Source organism: Phascolarctos cinereus, unplaced genomic scaffold, assembly GCF_003287225.1.
Source record: "Phascolarctos cinereus isolate Bilbo 61053 unplaced genomic scaffold, phaCin_HiC Scaffold_5;HRSCAF=322, whole genome shotgun sequence".
NCBI classification, from domain to species: Eukaryota; Metazoa; Chordata; class Mammalia; order Diprotodontia; family Phascolarctidae; genus Phascolarctos; species Phascolarctos cinereus.
In genome coordinates, this window is record NW_027555958.1 from 255926225 (window position 1) to 255946015 (window position 19791).

The 19791-nt window shown below is 40.5% G+C and overlaps 1 protein-coding gene and 1 long non-coding RNA gene across 2 annotated transcripts in view; one reads left to right on the forward strand and one right to left on the reverse strand.

The window, feature by feature from the left end:
- Positions 1–9473, reverse strand: part of LOC144454062 (uncharacterized) — a 31585-nt gene extending 22112 nt beyond the window's left edge. The window contains exon 1 of the mRNA XM_078155705.1: positions 9078–9473. The gene's annotated coding sequence lies outside the window, so the exon portion shown is untranslated. The remainder of the gene's footprint in view (positions 1–9077) is intronic.
- Positions 1–19791, forward strand: part of LOC110194456 (uncharacterized) — a 92326-nt gene that overhangs the window by 61978 nt on the left and 10557 nt on the right. The gene's annotated exons all lie outside the window — the stretch shown is intronic.

The window sequence follows — 19791 nt, forward strand, 5'->3', positions numbered from 1 at the left end:
GTTAGGAAAACTTGAGTTCAAACCTGGCCTCAGACACTTACTAGCTGTGTGACCCTGGGCAAATCACTTAACCCTGTTTGCCCCAGTCTCATCTATAAAATGAGCTGGAGAAGGAAATGGCAAACCACTCCACTATCATTGCTAAGAAAACCCCAAATTGGGTCATGAAGGGTTGGAGACAACTAAAAATGACTCAACAGAAAACAGAATCTTGGGGTATTTAGAATGGGTGTGACCAGGATGAAAATCCAGCAAAGGAGATTGAAGAGTGGCTAGGCAGAGAAGAGGAGAGCAAGAGAAGAGCTTATCAAAGAAAAGAGGGTGATCAATAGTGTCAATGGCTGTTCAAAAAGTACAAAAGGATGAGGACTGAGAAAGGGCTATTAGATTTGGTCATTAAAAGTTAACCTCATAGCTTTGGTGATGATAAATCATGTTTGCCACCTTTTGTCAGAAAGGTCCTAGACTAGAAGTGCAGCATGAGATATATATTTTCAGACATAACCAATGAGTAGATTGTTTTGCTCCATTGTACTTATTTGTTACAAAGGAAGGTTTTTATTTTGGAGGGTATAGTGACAAAGTTATATGGAACAATGGTAGAGATAGTAATACTGATACCAAATGAAAAAGAAAAACAAAACATTTAAAAAATACACAGAAAAAAGCTGAAGGAAGTTTAGAGGGGGACTCAGACAAGCAAAGTAATGTTAGAACCACCCAAGTTAAAGCTAACAAATACTAACCATGAAAAACCTCAAGCTATATATAATGTTATCTTCTGTAGCCCTTTTTTCTGCTCTTTGCATAAGGAAATTATCATATTCATTAATGTTGGTTAAGTTCATAAAAATAAAAAAGAAACTATTTTTAAAAGCTTGGCACTACTTAACCTGTAATTAACAGCTCTATGGTAAAAAATAAAATGGGAGAAGCTGGGAGGATGTTTTTTTTCAAATACACATGGAATGCTCATTAATATTAATTCCATAACAAGTGGTCAAAAAGAAGTTCTACATTTAGAAAGGCAGAAATATGCATCCTGTATTTTCAGACCACAATGTAATAAAATTATAATTAAATAATACAAGCAGAAGTCATAAAGCTACAAATTGAAAAAAATCTACCAAATCTACCACTGACTTGGTGAAAAAACAAATCAGAAAGATCAATAAACAAGCATTTATTAAGTGCCAGTTATGTACCTGGCACTATGTTGGGCACAGGGAATACAAAGACAAAAGTGATACAGTAGCTGCCCTCAAGAAACTTATGTTATTTTGGGTAATACTATATGTTTATAGCTAAGTAAGTATAGGATACATAATAAAAAGTACAGCAGTGATTGGGGAAGGGCACTAACATAAGAGATGGTACTTGAGCTAGAACCTAGAAGGGATCCAGAGGGTCCAAGGGGCAGAAGTAAAAAGGGAGAGCATTCCAGGAATGGGAAGACAAGCTGTGCAAAGGTACAGAGATGGGGAAACGGACTGATATGCATGGGGAATGACAGCAAGCAGGCCAGCTTGGCTGAAGAATAGAATGCCTGAAGGAGAATAATAATAATCCTAGAAAGGCAACCTTTTAAAAACCAAAAGACCCATCACATGATTAGTAGAGAAAAAAAGATTGATAAAAATCCACAATTCATTTGTGATAAAATTGCCAAGAAGAATAAACTACAGAAAGTAAAAAATATTTACCAAGCCAAGGGCTGGTATGATATACACTGTTTAACCTGGCACTAAAAACTTTTGACAAATAAAATCACAGATTTTGAGGGGGAAAGGACTTTAAAAATAATCTAATCTAGCCCCTTCATTTTATAGATAAGGAAATAGAGGCCTAGATAAGTTATTTGATTTGGTCCAGGTCACGCAGAAATAGAACTCAAATCCAAGTCTTTTGAGTTTAAATCCAGCACTGTTTTTTCTTTCCTCATCCCCCATTCTCTCCTCCTCTACTCAAGTCTCTGGTGGTCCTTATCAAATACTACCCCTCTACTTGTTTTCTCAATACCATCCCCTCCACTCAATTATGGGAAATCACTCCCTAGATCATTCTTTCTCTTATCTTTAATCTGTCCTCATTCACTGGTTCTTCCTGGGCTAAATGCCCGGGTCTCTTCCTTAAAGGGCCTTTACTTGACCTTGTCAGCTCCTCCAACTACTGTACTACAGATCTTCTTTTCACCGCCAAATTCCTAGAGCCATCATTGGAGATTCTATTTATTTAGATTAGGGAAAGGGGGAAAGGAACAGGAAAGGAAAACTATCCTAGTGTTTTGATATCAGTCACTTAAAATAAGAAAGGTATTTGTGTTTGAAAGTAGGAAGTGGTCATTGAGAAAGAAGACCCTCCAACCTCTAACTAAAATTAATTAAGTGATTGTTGTTTTTCTCAGACAGCCATTTCCTTATTCACACCTGCCACTTTAACTAAAGCTGTTCTCTTCAAGGTTACCAACAATTTCTTAGTGCTAAATATCTGGTCTTTTCTCAGTTCTCCCTACCACAGGTTCTCCCTATAGTATCTGACACTGTAGTCTTTGACTCTTTCTGGACATTTCCCTCCCCTTGCTTTCTCTTTCTTCTCAAAATTATTTAATTGCTCCTTCTCCATACCCTTTATACTCTTTCTCTTGGTGACCTCACTGGCTCCCTTGTGTTCAATTATCATCTTGATGCAAGACACTTACACATGACCAACTTCCTGCTGTACATCTCTACCTGGATGTATCTCAAACCCAGTATGTCTTTAAAAAGAGCTCATTATATTTTTCCTAAACCGATCCCTCCTCCAAACTTCCTTGTTTCTTTTCATGACACCGCAATCCTTCCAGTAACCAAGGTATGTAACCTTTGGAGTCATCTCCAACTTTTCATTCCTCATATAGAACTCCCACATCTTGTCAATTCTACTTCCAAAAAATATCAGTCAACAAGTATTTAATAGTACCTATTATGTGGCGGGCATCTGTTGTCCTTCTATTAGTTTTTCCCCTAGCTCAGGACCCATCACCTCTCACAAGGCATATTTGCAATACTCTCTTCATTTATTTCCCTGCCTTGTAATCTTTCCCTAGTCTTTCACACAGTTATTAAATTTATATTTATAAAACTTATCTGAACATGCTACCTCCTTACTCAAAAAAATTTAAGGGTTCCTCATTGCTCCAAAGCCTGGCATTTCAGGACCTCCACAATCTGGATCCCACCTAGTCTTATTCTACATTAGTCTTTCAGTCAAACTAGTCTGAAGCTGTTGCATGAATATGGCATTCCACTTTCTGTCTCCATGCTTTCATATAAGTGATACCCCCATATCTGGAAATTATCCCTTCCTCACTTTTACCTCTTGCAATATTTAGATTCCTTTAAGACACAACTCAGCTAAGAATTGGTCCAAATATTCTGGAAACAATTTCAAATCATGTTTTTAAAAAGTGACCCAAAATGTCTATATAATTTGACCCAGACTGGGTCATCTGATATGTATATATCCCATGGAAGTCAAAGACAAAAATTAAGAACCTACATATCCCAGAATATTTATAGCAGTAAATTTGTTGGAGCAAGAAACTGGAAACAAAGCATGGAATGGCTAAACAAACTGTAGTATGTGTATGAAACGGAAAGTTATTCCACTATAAGAAATGGTGACTATGAAAAAAAAAACCTTACAGAAACCTGGTAAGATTTATGTGAAATGATACAGTGTGGAGTACGGAGAACCTGAAAAATGAAATATCCAAATGATTACAACGATGTAAATGGAAAGAACAAAGAAAGGAAAGCTAACATTGAGTAATTATGATGACCACGCTTAGCCCCAAAGAAGAGTTGATAAAATGTACCTCTCTCCTTGCAATGCATATATTGTCAGATTTGACTGATGTGTTAGCTTTCTGCTTTTTTTCTTTATTTTTTTATTCTTTATTTCAAGGGACAGCTTTCCGGATAAGAGATAAGGAATATTCAGAAGTGAAGGTGATATAAAATTTAAAAGATTTTTTAAAAATTTCAACAATATAAACAGAAACAATAAAACAACACTAAGTAATTCTAATAACCCATTTAACTTTAGGGAAGAAATGAGAAAATGTAGCTCCCTCTTTTCCTTGAAGAGGTGGCAGACTACAGGGTTGAAATGTATATGTTATCAAATGCAGCAGATGTGTCAGTTGGCTCTGCTGAAGTATTTTTGGTGTGGTTTTTTTTTTTAACTTTTGGAACAAAGGAAGGCTTACTTGGTAGGTGAGATGGGGAGACACATTTGGAAAAGAGTGTGAGGCAAAAATAAAAAGCATCCCAAAAAAAAGATTTTAAAAAAGTAAAAAGAAAATTTGGCACTCTTATACTATATGTAATTTAGGAAAATTAATTTAATTGTAAATGTAAAATTGTTTTTTGAGACTGGGTATTCACCTAGGCTGGAATACAGTGGCCATTCACAGATATGGTCTTTCTACTGATTGGCCTGAAAGCTTTGACCTGCTCCATTTTTTCCAACCTGGGCTGGTTCACCCATCCTTAGGCAACCTGGTGGCCCCCTACACCTGAGGACTCATCATATTGGTGTGAACACTTGCTAGGCTTCAGTCTTACTGAAGCTCAGAACTCCTGAACTAAAGCAATCAACTAATTTCATCTTCTGCAGTACGAATTTTATGCATGCTCTACAAGACCAGACCTGAGTTATTCCCAAAGAAAAAAATAGCTAGAATTTATATAGAGCTTTAAAGTTTGCAATGTACTTTGCATATATCATTTGATTCTCACAACAACTCAGTGCAGTAGGTATTATTATTATTATTCTTATTTTACAGATAAGGAAACTGAGGCTAAAATGTTAAGTGACTTGTGCAGAGTCACATTGTTAGTAAGTGCGAGGCAGAATTTGAATTCAAGGCTTCCTAAGGCCAGTATTTTCTCTCTTCACCATTCAGCTGTCCAAAGTAAATAAAGCTCAAGTGCCACCTTTTATAGAAGGCTTTTTCTGACCTTCCCCACCCAAGTTGTTAACTCACCCTTCCTTTTGAAGTTACTTTGTTTTTTGTATACATGTGGTATTTATTTATTGGTGTACAAGTTGTATTCTTTCCTGACTCCCCAAGTAGAATCTAAGATCATTAAAGGTAGATACCATTTAACTTTCACAAATAGTGGGCATTTAATAAATATTTGCTGAAATGAATTCCACATCCTTTCTCCATTCCCTCTTATCCAAATCCCCAGTCATCAAAAAAGGCCAAAGCCTATGTTTCAAATATAATTACTCAAAGAAAAGCCTAAGTGGCACAGTGGCTAGAGCTCCAGCCTTGGAGTAGGGAGGACCTAAGTTCAAATCTAGCCTCAGGCACTTGACACTTACTAGCCAACTACCTCACACAAAAAAAAAAAGGACAGAAAAGGTTAGAGAGGTTACCTTTTCCAACTTCCTTAGTGATCTGTATGTCAAGTGGTGAATAAAATACTATCACAGAGTATCCAGATTACTTTGTGAGAAGGGAATTATAATTTTTATGTTAATCAATATATGTGTTATGAATATACTAATAATTTATTTTTCTCAAGAGCTGCCTCTCTGGCTTGGGAATCAGAGTTCACATTGGAGCTTGAATTGATTAATCAAAACTCTGACAATGCTCACAATCACTGAACCTTAAGTAAAGTCAATCAAAGATTGTAGAACCTGTTCCCATCACAGAACTCTGGTTCTGTACTGTAGGGGAGGCACTCCTGTCTGTAGGTCTGCTTTGTTCAGGCTCTGAGCATTCTCTGGTTAGAGAGTGGTTCAGTAAAAATCCTGTTAATACTTTGTGTCCCTACCTTAGGATCACAACAAAAGAGTATCTCTGGCAGGACTGAAGAAACTCCAATTTAGCTAAGACCTGTTAGGAACAAAATAGCCATTCCATCCTCTTGGGAAGGAGAAAATTAACTATGCAGGTAGACCACCTTTGCCTTAAAGCTCCCAAAGTACTAGGCAAGAAGTCCACACACCATTTTAGGGAACAAGTCAAAAAGAAGCTAGGAGTCCCTCTTCTTCCCAAGCCCAGAGGACCATAATAAACATTGATACCTAGGATCCAGATTCTTTCACAGCAGATTCCAGGAGATGGGGCTCTAAAATGGAAATCAGGAAAAGGGTTGAGTTTTAAGTTTTCCTTGAATGTTCCGATTTGTCTGGGGCTTTTTGAATGCCATTCATCTCCTTTGGGGGAATAAGTATCCAAGAACAGTTCCAGTCCCTTCTCGGATCAGAGCAACAAGACTCAGACAGCTCCAATTCTTGATGTGCTCATAGCAGTTTATGGGGTGCAAAAGTCTGATCTAGGAGACAGGGCAGGATGAATTCAGATCTCTGTTCCCAATGTACTATGAAATTTGTAATAAGTCACTGTCTCTGTGCTCTAATCACCTCATTATTTAGTGAAGAAAATATTTATATCCCCTCCCTGCCTCAGTTTATGGTGGAATCTTCTTTCTCCAATAAAACTGTTTAGATGAAATTGATAATTTGGCCTAGTGGAAAGAATACAGAACAGATTTGGGCCCTTTTCTGGCTCCATTACTGAACACTGTACCTATATGACCTCAGACAAGTCACTTAATTTCTGAAAGCATCAAGATCCTGTTACAATCCTTTGTCAAGTGATGAAATGGTAGCAAATACTTGCCCTACCCTATGACATAAGGCTCTTATAAAGATCGCGAGATCCAAGCGGGAATAATATGGGGAATATTAATTGCTATACCCACACATAGGGAGTTTAATGACTCACAACCCTTAGTTTCAAACCAATTGCTTAAAAGATTGAGTTAGTATAAACTTGGGAAGAGGAAAAAGCCCTTGGAGGATTTATGAAAGAGGAGGAAAATTGGGCTTCATCCTCCTATCTATACCCTGTTGGAACATTTAATAGAAAATGCTTTGATAATGGGGAAAAAGGAGAAATGGGCTATAAGATGTTTTGTGGGGGCTCAGGTTCAGGTTTGCAAAGAATTTTACTGTACTGAATTTGGAGTTAGTGGACCTAGGTTCAAATCTTAGTGCTGGACAATTACTTCTCTGGACCACAGCTTGCTATTCTGTAAAACATACCAGTTGGACTCGATGATCAATAAGTCTCTTCTAGAACCAAATCTACTGTTCCTACCTGTCAGTGATACCTTTCTACACATTCTACCTCCTACTTTCACTCCTGTAGAGATCAGTTATTCTTTTTCACTTTTTGCCTCAAGCATTTGGGTCAAATCCTCCTTCCAGAGTCAGTACCTCTTCATTACTTTCTGCAGATCGTATCCCCACTACATTCCTAATGGCCTCAGGTAGAACATCACAAGCATCAACCACATCTGAACTAGCTTTTCCTTGAATCTTCAGCATCAGAGCTCTCAGAGGTAGTAAAGCTTGAACACTTCCTGAAACCAGAGACACTTAAATTCAGTTAAGTGTACCTCCCCTTAGATGGGACTTCAGCTCCAAGAAGAAACTCTTCCCCATTCACCACTTCTAAAGCAGCCGAGAAATATATCAGAATGAGTCAGCAGATCTGAATTCTAAAATCTAGCTGTGAGACCATGAGCAAATCATTTAACATTTCTGAGCCTGTTTCCTTGACCTGTAAAGTGGAGATAAATTTATATTAGCTTACATTATTATATATGTTATGGTTATTTTTCCAGGGGAACTTAGACCTGAGAGACAAAAAGGTAGTTTTCTTCCATCTGATACTTTCACTCTGGGGTTATTCAGAGAGCCAACCTTGGGAAGATTCAGGTCCAAACTTACTTGAAAGGGTCAAAAGGAGTGACTTACGCAGTCATAATTTAATACAGTTCAACCTCAATATCCCACAGGAACTATAGAAAGACTCAGAATATACACAAGATGAGCATCAGGCAGCAGAGTAGAGCTGTGGTCAAAAGAAATCAGAGGCCCAGCAGTTGGTTTACTTAAGTATGCAAACAAAACTCGTAAGGACACAGACACAGATACACGGCCTCAGACTATATATATATATATATATGTATATATATATATACATATACACACACATATATACATATACACGTGTGTATATATGTATATATGTGTATATATATACATACACACACATATATACATATACATGTGTATATATGTATATATACATATACACACATATATACATATACATGTGTGTGTATATATATGTATATATATACATACACACATATATACATATACATGTGTATATGTATATACATATACACACACATATATACATATACACGTGTGTATATATGTGTGTGTATATATATGTATATGTGTGTGTGTCTGTGTATATATATATATACACACACACACATCTATCTATCTATCTATCTATCTATCTATCTATCTATCTATCTATCTATCTATCTATCTATCTATCTATCTATATCCCCCTTGTCCTTGGAACCAGAAAGTACAGACCTTCAGGACACCAGGAAATACGTATGCATAGTTAGTAGGAAAATGAACAAAGGCACTAATTGATAGACTATTCTAGGCTGCGGGGGAGGGTGTCTTTTCCACTTTTCTCTCTCTCTAAGGTGCAACCAAAGGGCCTCGGGTTTTGGTTACAAAAGGAAGGACTTAGTTGAGACCAAAAAAGAAAGGGTCTGGTGCCCCAGAATTCGTCCTTCTGCTTTCTATGGTTCCCCATCCCTGCCAAAATCGCAGTAGGGCACTGCAGGGGAGTGGCCAGGAGCCAAGGGCCGGTATCATTCTCACGGATACCGGTATTCCCAGGGCTGCGGACTCACCCTCGTCCAGGGCACAGCCGAATAATTCTTCTGGCTACTCTGGAAAGCGTGGTGCAATCCCCTCCAGTCCAGTGGCGCGCCCCGTACTCAGTCCAAGCCCCTAATGTGGGGGCCGGACCAGGAGCACGCAGCCTCCAGAGCAGGAGGAGGGATTAAATGAGGACCCCATTTTCCACCCCCACCCCCCACAGTCTCCCAAAAGATAGGCAAGGTGGAGGGATCAAGAGCGTCCACGTCGCCTTTCGAGGTCACACCCTCCCGCGCCCGAATACACCTTCTGACCTGGCAAGAGGGGTCCACAGGTTCCCGAGGCGGTGAAGCACAGATTGTGAAGCAGGATTATTTAAAACTACGATTCCCAAAATCCCCCTGGCTGCGACTCTTCCTCTTAGCTTTGTGGTTCAACAAGAGGAAAGGCAAGACCGATGCTGGAAGCTTTCGGAGAAAAGAACTAAATCCCAGAGCAGAAGTGGGAGGGTTTTTTAGGCATCCGGGAACCGCGTGCCCTCCAGGCGCTTTCGTTCCATCACATCCTTGGATAAAAAGTGTTCAAGGAGCTCCAGACCGGGCGGGTTACACAGAAGCCTCAGAATGAAGTTACTAGCTAGAAAAACAAAAACAAAAACAAAAGCTATCAATTCTCCCTCAGATCTTAGCCCCACTGGAACTAGGTGATTCTAAGAACTCGTGTTTAAATAACTTAATAGACATTTTAGTTGCACTTTACACTTAAGGGAAACAGACTCAGAGAATATTAAACGACACACCAGTGGGTGTCGCTGACCGGCCTGTCCTAGGTTCTTTCTACTTCCTCCTCCCTTCTGGAAAGAGGCGGCTTTGAATCCTTCCCAGGCTTCTCCTCTTCTCTGAAGAGTTAAGTGTGATTTTTGTGGGGAGGGGGGCATCTCTACTACTCCAATTCAGCTTATACAGTCCCAGTTCCTTCCTCTTAACGTTGCCTCTAACAAACTGTTCGCATCTTTTCCCAAAACTCCCAGGTGAGACTCCAGTTCATCTTTTGGCACAAAGATTAGGATGAGCCAAACCACTATTAGGGATAAGAAGAAATGATTGTCCGTTTTAACTGCAAATCCCAGAATGTCAGGTGGTTTATGGAAATTATTTGGTCTAACAGGTGGAATTTGAACCGAGCTTAAAAGACTTAGAGCAGAAGTCATCTCTAAGAGGGAGAATATTTTAATGTAGTTTTATTTATCATATATATGTACGTTATATATATATGTGTGTGTGTGTGTGTGTGTGTGTGTATACATACATATGTGTTTGCATGTTCTCTACCCTATTAAACTGCAATCTTCTTGAGGGCAGGGACTGTTTTTTTTCCCTTTTTTGTATCCCCAGCAGGTAGCCTTTCACCTGCCCCGTAGTAGGGTCTTAATATTTATTGACTGATTGATTTACAAACTCCAGAAATTCTGAGGCTGGATACTCACAGAAAGAAGCAAGCTCAAGAACTGCTGATGCTGGAACAATCGCTGATCTTTCTGCCTGAAGCTATTAGGAATTAAATGGGAGTATGACATCCGAAAAAACAAGGTGATGAAGGAGTAAAGATTTGACTGAAACTAGTTTCTTTAACATTTATTAAATGCTTACTTTGTACACAAGATAGTTGTATCTTCAAATATAATTATAACCCTACAGGAATTCAGTCATTTCACCTCACTGGGACTCAGTTTCTTGATCTGTTAGCATCTAAAATATGCCCTATAGATACTGTGAGAAAAATGGGAGAAAAGTGAGAAAATCGATGATCACTAAAAGCCTAAGTAGGAAGAACTGAACTGAATGAGTGCTGATGTTTTTTTAACTGCAAATTTAAAATATGTGGAGAAATTAACTTACCTGATGAGATTTTTGCCCCTTAAATATTTCCAATATCCCTTCACCATAAATCCCTCTACCAGTGTGAGTTGTTAGGTTTCTCCCCTCTAGGCTCTGATTAATGATTTGGCCAACAGGATCACCTTTCTAGATTATTCACATAGAACACCAGGCCTGGAATCCAGAAGACTTGCATTCAACTCCGGCCTCAGACACTTAATAGCTGTGGTATCCTGGGCAAGTCACTTAACCCTGTTTGCCTCAGTTTCCTCATCTGTAAAATGAGCTGGAGAAGGAAATGGCAAACCATTCCAGTATCTTTGCCAAGAAAACCTTGAGATTCACAAAGAGTCAATTGAACAACAAAATAGCTATTTACAAATATACAACTAGCCTTTATTAGTTGCTTAAGACACATATTTATATTTGAAAGACAAATAACTCTGGTTGAAGAGATAAAAGGCATTTATCTCACTGACCAAACCACAATCTAATCAAGAGGTCTTAGAATCCTCATCTGAGTATTTCCTTATCATCTGTCAGAAATGGTCTGTTTACCCTCCCTAGCCGAAGTTCCAACTGAAGGAAAGGTTTTGAATGCCATTAGGCTCCTTTTGTGTGGCAAAGCACCTGGTACTGATTCTATTCCAGCTGAGATTTACAAGGTAGGGGCTCCATCACTCATACAAAAGCTGACTAAAATTTTCCAGGTTATATGGCAAGAGGAGATTATCCCCCAGGAGTTCAAGGATGCCTCCATTGTCCTATAAAGGTAAAGAAAATAGATTGCCTTGTGACAATCACAGGGGGGTGTGAGGTGTCTCTTGGTCATTGCTGGCAAGATTCTTGCCAGAGTTTTCTTTAATAGGCTGATCCTTTACCTGGAAGTTGTTCATGTACCTGAGAGGCAGTGTGGCTTCAGAAAGGGCTGAGGAATGGTCAGTATGGTGTTTGCAGCCTGACAACTCCAGGAGAAATGCCAGGAGCAGAACAGAGGTCTGCATACAACGTTTATAGGTCTGACCAAGTCCTTTGAGGGCTTATGGAAAATTACATCAAAATTTGGTTGCCTGGAGGAGTACATGAAATTGTACGTCAATTTCATGATGGCATGTTTGCCCGGGTTCTGGTTAATGGACAGTACTCTTGTGCTTTACCAGTCATCAATGGAGTGAAAGCAAGGTTGTATGCTTGCTCTCATGCTTTTTAGCATGATGTTTTCAGCCATGTTGTCAAATGCTTTCAGTGAGGAAGAACATGGCATCAAGGTCAGCTACCGAACTGATGGTAAATTCTTCAACTTGAAAAGGCTTCAATCCAAGACCAAAGTGGAGGGAGTGTTGGTACATGATTTTCTGTTTGCAAAAGATTGTGCATTCAATGCAGCCTCTGAAGCTGAGATGCAACAAAGTATGGATCAGTTCTCTGCTGCTTGTGCTAATTTTGGCCCAACAATTAACACAGGTTAAGAAAGAAAACACAGGTGTTCCATCAGCCACCACCATACCATCCGTACATGGAACCATTGGTTACAACAAATGGAGAAATTTTGAATGCTGTGGATAAGTTTACTTACCTTGGTAGTGTACTTTCCAGGGAGGCCAGAGCTAGCTCAGTGTTTGGGAGGCTCTGAAGAAAAGTTGTGGGAGAGAAGAGGTATTAGACTGACTACGAAACTGAAGGTCTGCAGAGCTGTTTGTTCTGACCTCATTGTTGTATGCCTATGAAACCTGGTCAGCGTACCAGTGGCATGCCAGGAAACTGAATTGCTTCCATTTGAATTGTCTTAGGAAGGTTCTGAAGATCATTTGGCAGGATAAATACCAAACACTGAGGTCCTTTCTCAAACTAAACTGCTAAGCATTCAAACTATGCTTCAGAGAGTAAAGCTCTGATGGTCTGGCCATTTTGTTCACATGCAAAATGTATGCTTGCCAAAAAGTATTTTATGGAGAACTCATACAGGGCAAGCCCTCACGTGGTGGTCAGAAGAAGTGATAGAAGGGCACTCTCAAGGTCTCTCTTAAGAACTTTGAAATTGATTATGTGACATGGGAGACACTGGTACAGGACTGCTCAGCATGGGGTGCCCACATCAGAGAAAGTGGTGTCCTGTATGAGCAAAGCAGAATTGAAACAGCTTAAAGGAAATACAGAATTTGAAAATTTAGAGAAGCCACCCCAAATGTTCATACTGACTGTTTGTACGCAACCTGTGGTAGAGCATTCCAAGCTTGTGTTGGTCTGATCTGCCACAGTCTTTTATCAGGTTATAGCAATGAAAAACATGGGCAAGGAGTTAGAAGAGAAGCTAATTTTTGGAAAAACAGAAACAATCAGAAAATTAAAACTCAGGGCATGAGTTTATACTATCAAACAGATAGCCAATCAAATTAATAACAACTGCTAACCTCCATGTGATCCTGTCATAATTGTCAGATCATATAAGACTTCAGAGGATAAAGAAATTAGCACGAGTTGGAGTGGTCAAGGAAGACTTTAAGTAAAAAATAGTTCTTAAGTGGGGTCTTTATGGATGAGTGAGATTTGGAGAGAAGGAAATAAGAAGGGTCCTCTCTTTTTATTCTTATACTAATCCAGGAATAAGCAAACATACTGTTCATGGGTAATATAATTTCCAGGAGACTGCTCCTTGTTACTTAGGGAGTAGAGGGACAAAAGTTTTCCAGTCAGACTGCATTATCCTAGTTCGTACACTTGCCATCTACCTTCCCTGTTACTGCAGAGGGCTATATCATCCTCCCAGTCTCTCAGACTCACAACCTAGGAGTCACTTCGAATTCCTCACATCTCTCACCTCCCATATCCAATTCATTGCCAAGACCTGTTGATTTCACTTTTGCATTTAAGGCACTTCGAAACCTGATCCCCTCACTTTTCCAGTCTTCTTACATCTTACACCCTAACTATGTACTCCTCTATCCAGTGACACTGGCCTTGCTGTTCCATGAACAAGACAACTCTGTCTTTCAGCTCTAGGCATTTTTTCTGACTGTCTATCTTTCAAGCCTGGAATGCTCTCCCTCATATGCACTGTTTACTAATGTCATTGGCTATCTCTAAGTCTCAGCCAAAATCCCCCGTTTTACTGGAAACTTTCCCCAATCCCTTTTAATTCCAGTGCCTTCTCTCTGTTAATTGTTTCCTATTTATACTGTACATAGCTTGTTTTGCATTTATTTGTTTGCATGCTGTCTCCTCCATTAGATTGTAAGCTCCTTGAGGGCAGGGACTTTTTCCCTCTTTTTGTATCCTCAGCACTTAGCTTAGTGCCTGGCATGTGTGATAGGCACTTAATAAATGTTCATTGATTGATTCAGATCCTTATCTCCTGCCTGGGCTACAGAAATTTCCTCCTAACTGGTTTCCTTAAAACTTGCCCCTCTTCCCCCTGAGCAATCTGTATATCATGGCCAGATTAATCTTCCTAAAATGTCGTTATGATCTTGCCAATTTCCTGCTCAAAAACCCTTCCATGGCCTCCTATTTTCTACCCATTAAAATCCAAACTCCTTTGTCTGCTATTCATCTCTACAACTTAGCACTGAATTATTATTCTAGCTTTATTCTTTTTTTATTTTTAGTCGATTGGGGTTAAGTGACTTGCCCATGGTCAAGAGCTAGTGTCAAGTGTTTGGTCTGAGGCCGGATTTGAACTCAGATCCTCCTGACTTCAGGGCTGGTGCTCTATCTACTGTGCCACCTAGCTGCCCCTAGCTTTGTTTTTATTAGTTCTCCATAGATCTCTTGCTGTCATTCTGGTCTACTTATTGTGCCTCCTCCTCTCCCCCAAATGCCTCAAAAAAAATTTTCTTTTAAATTTCTGCCTTTTTGTTCATATTTTTTTTCCTCCCCCTTGTCCTCCATTGTGCTCACTTGTCTCTACCTATCCAGATTCTTTCTTTGTGAAAGCTAATCTATGTGATAATTAAAAAGGTTTGAGAGGCATAGTTTTATTAATAAGGCCAGCACATTGTTAATAAAAGGGTGGTCATTTGGCCAGCTCTCTGGGACAAAAGACAACTGTGGCAGGCTGGCTCATGGGTTATATACCCTTTGAAGAGTAGATGTGACATCATATCACCCTTGGACAGAGAAACTGTCTCTGTACTCAGACCACCCCCAGCTTTGAGCTATCTAGATAAAAGGATCTGTCTCCACCCAAGCTTGTGTAGAACTTATTGGGCTTCCCTATTTTAGATTAAATTCCTTATAAAATTGGGTGGGATCTGACCAAGATTTAGGAGAGTTGATTCAATCTCATTATTTTTAATGTCCTTCAAGAGGCTGAACTGTGAAAATCAGGACTTTGGAAGAAGAGGAGCACTCTGAATCTCTCCAAATTATTGGTTATTAATAATCATTTTTCTCAACTACAAGTGGTTAAATGGAACTGAGATGCTTGGACTCCTAAAATTGAGCACAACACAGTCAGTGGCGGGGGGGGGGGGGGGGGGGGGGGGGGGATGTTAAGCCAATGACAGAAAAGAGAAATTCAACCTCTCTCAACCCCTGGAGGAGGGATAAAAAGGTAATGTATCTGCTCCTCAGGCAATGAGGACAAGAGTAATTAGTGTTGCAAATAGACCGGCAGACAGACAGATAGATACGTGAACTCCTATGGGTAGTGATGTGGATTAAATACTATGTGAAGTCCCTCCCCCCCAGGGGTTGAAGCTTATTTTGTAGCTTATGGAGTAACTTAAGTCCCTTTCTCCTTTATCTTGAAATACCATAAAACTTCTCCTTATCTTCTAAGACCAAAAGAATTGTTTTTTTCTTTCTTATCCTGGGTCTCCAGGTCCTTCTTATCTTGTCAACCATCTCCTTCATCCTGTGCCATAAAATTCTTCCTTAATCTTCAACCATCACAAAACCCTAAAAGTACATCATCATTCTGAAACCTCTATATAAGCATAACTCCCCCAAATATCGGAGTCTCATTTAGCTTTCTTGCTAAGGAGACCTGTGTGCTTCATGTCATAAAAGCTCCCATTGGCTACAGAGAATGTCTAAGTGAATTCTTTCACACCCAAACTGATCTCCCAAATCTGACCTCAACAACATGATCATTGATTGGCTGGTGTGTCAGGCTCAAAAACTCAAACACACACACACACACACACACACACACACACACACACACACACACACACACTGAAAGGGACCTCAGAGAACATAAAATCCAATGTGTATTTGATAAATAGTGTTCTTTACAATCAATATACCCAACAAATAGTCACTGAACATCATCCAGTATGAAGTCCATTATTTTCCAGGGAAGCCCATAAGTAAAATAATTAAAGCTTAAGTACTACTGGGTATAGGAGAATATAAGATGCACACATGTAAGTAAATACAAGGTGATTTCTGGAAAGTTCTAGCAATTGAAGGGGATCAGGAAAGACTTTAGGTATGTTACTGAATTCACCCTGAACTTTTTCCTTTCGGAAAGAATTTGAATTTAGATTACTAGAATTTGAATTTAGACTACTACAGCAGGGAAATTTTTTACCTTTATTAAGGTCATCAAAGGATACAGGAACATTATCAATTGAGGATACAGGATGAAAAGTCATTCTTGGTAGTGATGGTGTGGGCCCAAGCCAAGATCTTAGCCCCTTGCACCAAAGGGAATCTGACTCCCATTTGTCTACAGGCCCCAGCCCCTCATCTTTTAATCTTGTTTGCCCCTTGCCCTAAAAAGAATCTGGCTCCCTTAAAGCCCTTACTCAGGTCTCAAACCATTCCTTATCAACTCCCCTTATCTCCCTTTGAAAGCCCTAGCCCCACCTTTAGATCTTTTGCAGATGCCTTTCAAACTTCTGCCTTCCAGTTCCCTTCATTATCTATTCCCATTGTCTATTCAATCTCTCAGACCTTCCAATTGGAATTCTTACCTAGACCCTTTTCCTAGCCCCCTCCTCTGGCCACCCAAAGTTACTTTAGCATAGTTAAGATCCACCCTGGCCCCCATTCAGATGCTGAGAATCTCATGCCCAAAAGGCTGAGACTTACTCATCCTTTTGGGCATCACCTGGTCTATGTGATTTATCACTAATAAAACTTTTTCTCTGGCTGGAAAAAGATTTGAGTTGAATTCTTTCAGACAGGGCCTGGCGTCACAATCTTGGGGGTTTCCAGCAGCACCCCTAAACCTCTAGACCTCTTCTATAGCAGTTACGGCCTCTCTCAGTCCCTCACAGAGGCTAGTCTTAGGTACAAATAGCAGCCCTAGTGAATGGTGAGGGTCTTACCAGGTGAGAAAAACAATGACCCACTTCCCCTCCTCCTCACAGGAGTGCTTTTGCCCTTCCTTACGTCTCCCATTGCTTTATGTCACACCACCCCAGGAGTCCCTCAGCAATTGTCATCATGCTCATAAACTCTTCTTTATTTTAGAACCTTGTTTTTTTTTTTGGGGGGGCACCATTTGCTCTTTCACAGCTTTGTCTTCCTGCTGTCACCTAGTAAAATTCTGACTATGTCCCCTACCCCTTAGAGGTTCTTCATTCTAGTTCTCCTTACAGCAATTGGGACTTAATAGGGATCACAACACTATTATTGTCTTCTATTGATTAGCAAGTATTTACTAAGTGCTTATTCTATGCAAGTGATGTTGGTGCTACCAGGGATTTATTGTAGATCTAAAGGATTTCAGGCAACAGCAATTGATCTAGTCCAGAGGTGGAGAACCTGCTGCCTCAAGGCAACATGTGGCCTTTTGGGTGCTTGGGTCCTTTTTGACTGAATCCAATTTTTACAGAACAAGTCCTTTGTTAAGGGGATTTGCTCTGTGAAGTTTGGATTCAGTGAAAAGGCCAAACACATGGCCTTGAGGCAGGTTTCCCACCCGATAGGTGAAGTAGGTATTTTACAAGGATAAAAGTTTGAGTCAGTCACAAAGATATTTGGAGATATGGGAGTGCAGGGTATGTGAGAGGGTTACAATTGATTTCTGGTTCCAAGGAAGGAACTAGCTTTATCCGCTATCTTTGACGATTGCCATAGCCTCCTACTTGGTCTCCCTTACTCCAGCCCTTTCCCTCCCTGGCCTATCCTCCACACAGCTGCTAAATTGATATTTCTAAAGCACAAGTCTGACTTTATCACTTCCCTGCTCAAGAAACTTCGGTGAAACCAAGGAAACTTGGTTCGGCATCTAAGGCTTAGAATGCCTCTGTCTAGGCAGGTCTCCTAAAGAACACAAAATTTTGCAGGAAATGTTATGATTCACTGGGATTCCTGGGGAGATGTGGAGTAGCTTTGTCTGGTGCTCTCCTACGTGTGGGAATAGGTGGTGCTGATGGGGAGTCTGGCTTCCCTTTTGTCTACAGGCCCCAGCCCCTCACCTCCCTTTGAAAGCCTTAGCCTACCTTTTAATCTCATTCAGATGCCTTTCAGTTCCTTCATTATCTATTCCCATGTCTATTCAATCTCTTAGACATTCTAGTCTCTGGGAATTCTCACCCAGACCCTTTTCCCAGACCCTTTTCCCAGACCCTTCCCTGGTCACCCAAAGTATATAAGATCTACCCTGTCCCTCATTCAGGGCTGAGAACCTCAGGCCCACAAGGCTGAGGACCTCTCATGCCCGCACTCGTCCTTATGGGCGACACTTGGCCTATATGTTTTATCACTAATAAACTTTTCCTCTGGCTGAAGAAGATTTGAGTTGAATTCTTTGAGACACAGCCCGGTACCACAATCTTGGGGTTCCAGCAGCACCCCAAAAACCTCTAGACCTCTTCAGTGTAATGGGTAGAATCCTGGGCCTGGAAACAGAAACACCTGACTAGCTTCATGATCCTGGGCGAGTCATGGAAAAGTGTTTACTTCAGTTCTGTTATCCATAAAGTGAGGATAATAATCCCAGGGTTGTAAGGATCAAATGAGATATACTGTAAAATACGTTAACACAGCGCCTCGCACGTAGGGAAGGCTACATAAATCTTTCCTAGTATTATCATATCTGCCTATGAATGCCTGCGCCTGAAATAAGCCCTTGGCCAGGAGTTTCTTTGGATCCTAGAGTCTCCAAGATGGATAGATGTTGAAAAAGGAGGAACCTCCCAACCTGGGGCTCGAATCCACCATCCAGAGATTATGGATCCTCGTGCTCTACAGAGTGAAACAGCCGGGCTGCCTCTTGGAGAGATACTATGGTCGGTCTGGATTTTATCGCCCTGAGTTCCAGTACTTAATTCGGGAGCCAAAAGCTCTCTTGTCTTTTTGCGTTCATGCATAAGGACCCCAGGATCCAGAGGGGTCAAATGGCTTGGCCAGGAGTCAAGTAGTTTCCCATGCTGCTGCTCCCCCAAAGGCTCAGGCGACTTTTCCCTCGGCTGGAATTAGAATCTAGAGGACAAGGAAACTTGCAATAATTCTGTGAAAGAGCCAGATAAAAGTGCCTTGGCCACCTCTGGGGTCGTCTAGGAGGGAAGGGAGAAAAGAGAGAAGGGGGAGAAGATAGAGACAAGAAGGGGGGAATGGAGAAAGGGGGAAGGGAGAAGGGAGGAGTAGTTTTCCAATAGGGAGGAGATGGAAAGGAGAAATTCTTGTTAATTGGAAAGTAAATTAAAGGGTGTGTGTGTGTGTGTGTGTGTGTGTGTGTGTGTGTGTGTGTGTGTTGGAGTAATTGGAATAAGGAGAATAGGGGGCGGGGAGGGAAGAGGGAAGAAGTGGAGGAAAGGCAGAGAGGGTGAAAGTGGAGAAGTTCAAGGGAGGGAAGCGAGCAGTCACAGCGAGAATACATGAAGCTGCTTCTCTGGCTCTTTAAGGACCTCAGGAGATGCCATATTCTCTCTGGAGTTTGGATGTCTAGCTGCTCCATTTCTCCGGGTCTCGGCTCTGGTCACCACCTCCTCTGGCGCCCCCTGGTGCTCTTTCACACCTAGTTCTAGTTCTCGCGCACGTTTTTCCATTAACAAGAAACTCTCTTTCCTATCTCCCCCTCCCTACTGGAAAAGAAAGAGAAAAATCAAAGACCTTGTAACAAATCTACATAGTCAAAAACAAATTTTGATAACCTAACTCTATTCCTAAATTTAAAAACAAGAAAATTAATTTTGTCCTTTCCCAGGACTCAACACTACTAAATGAACAAAGGAAAAATGTAATATTGTCCTAA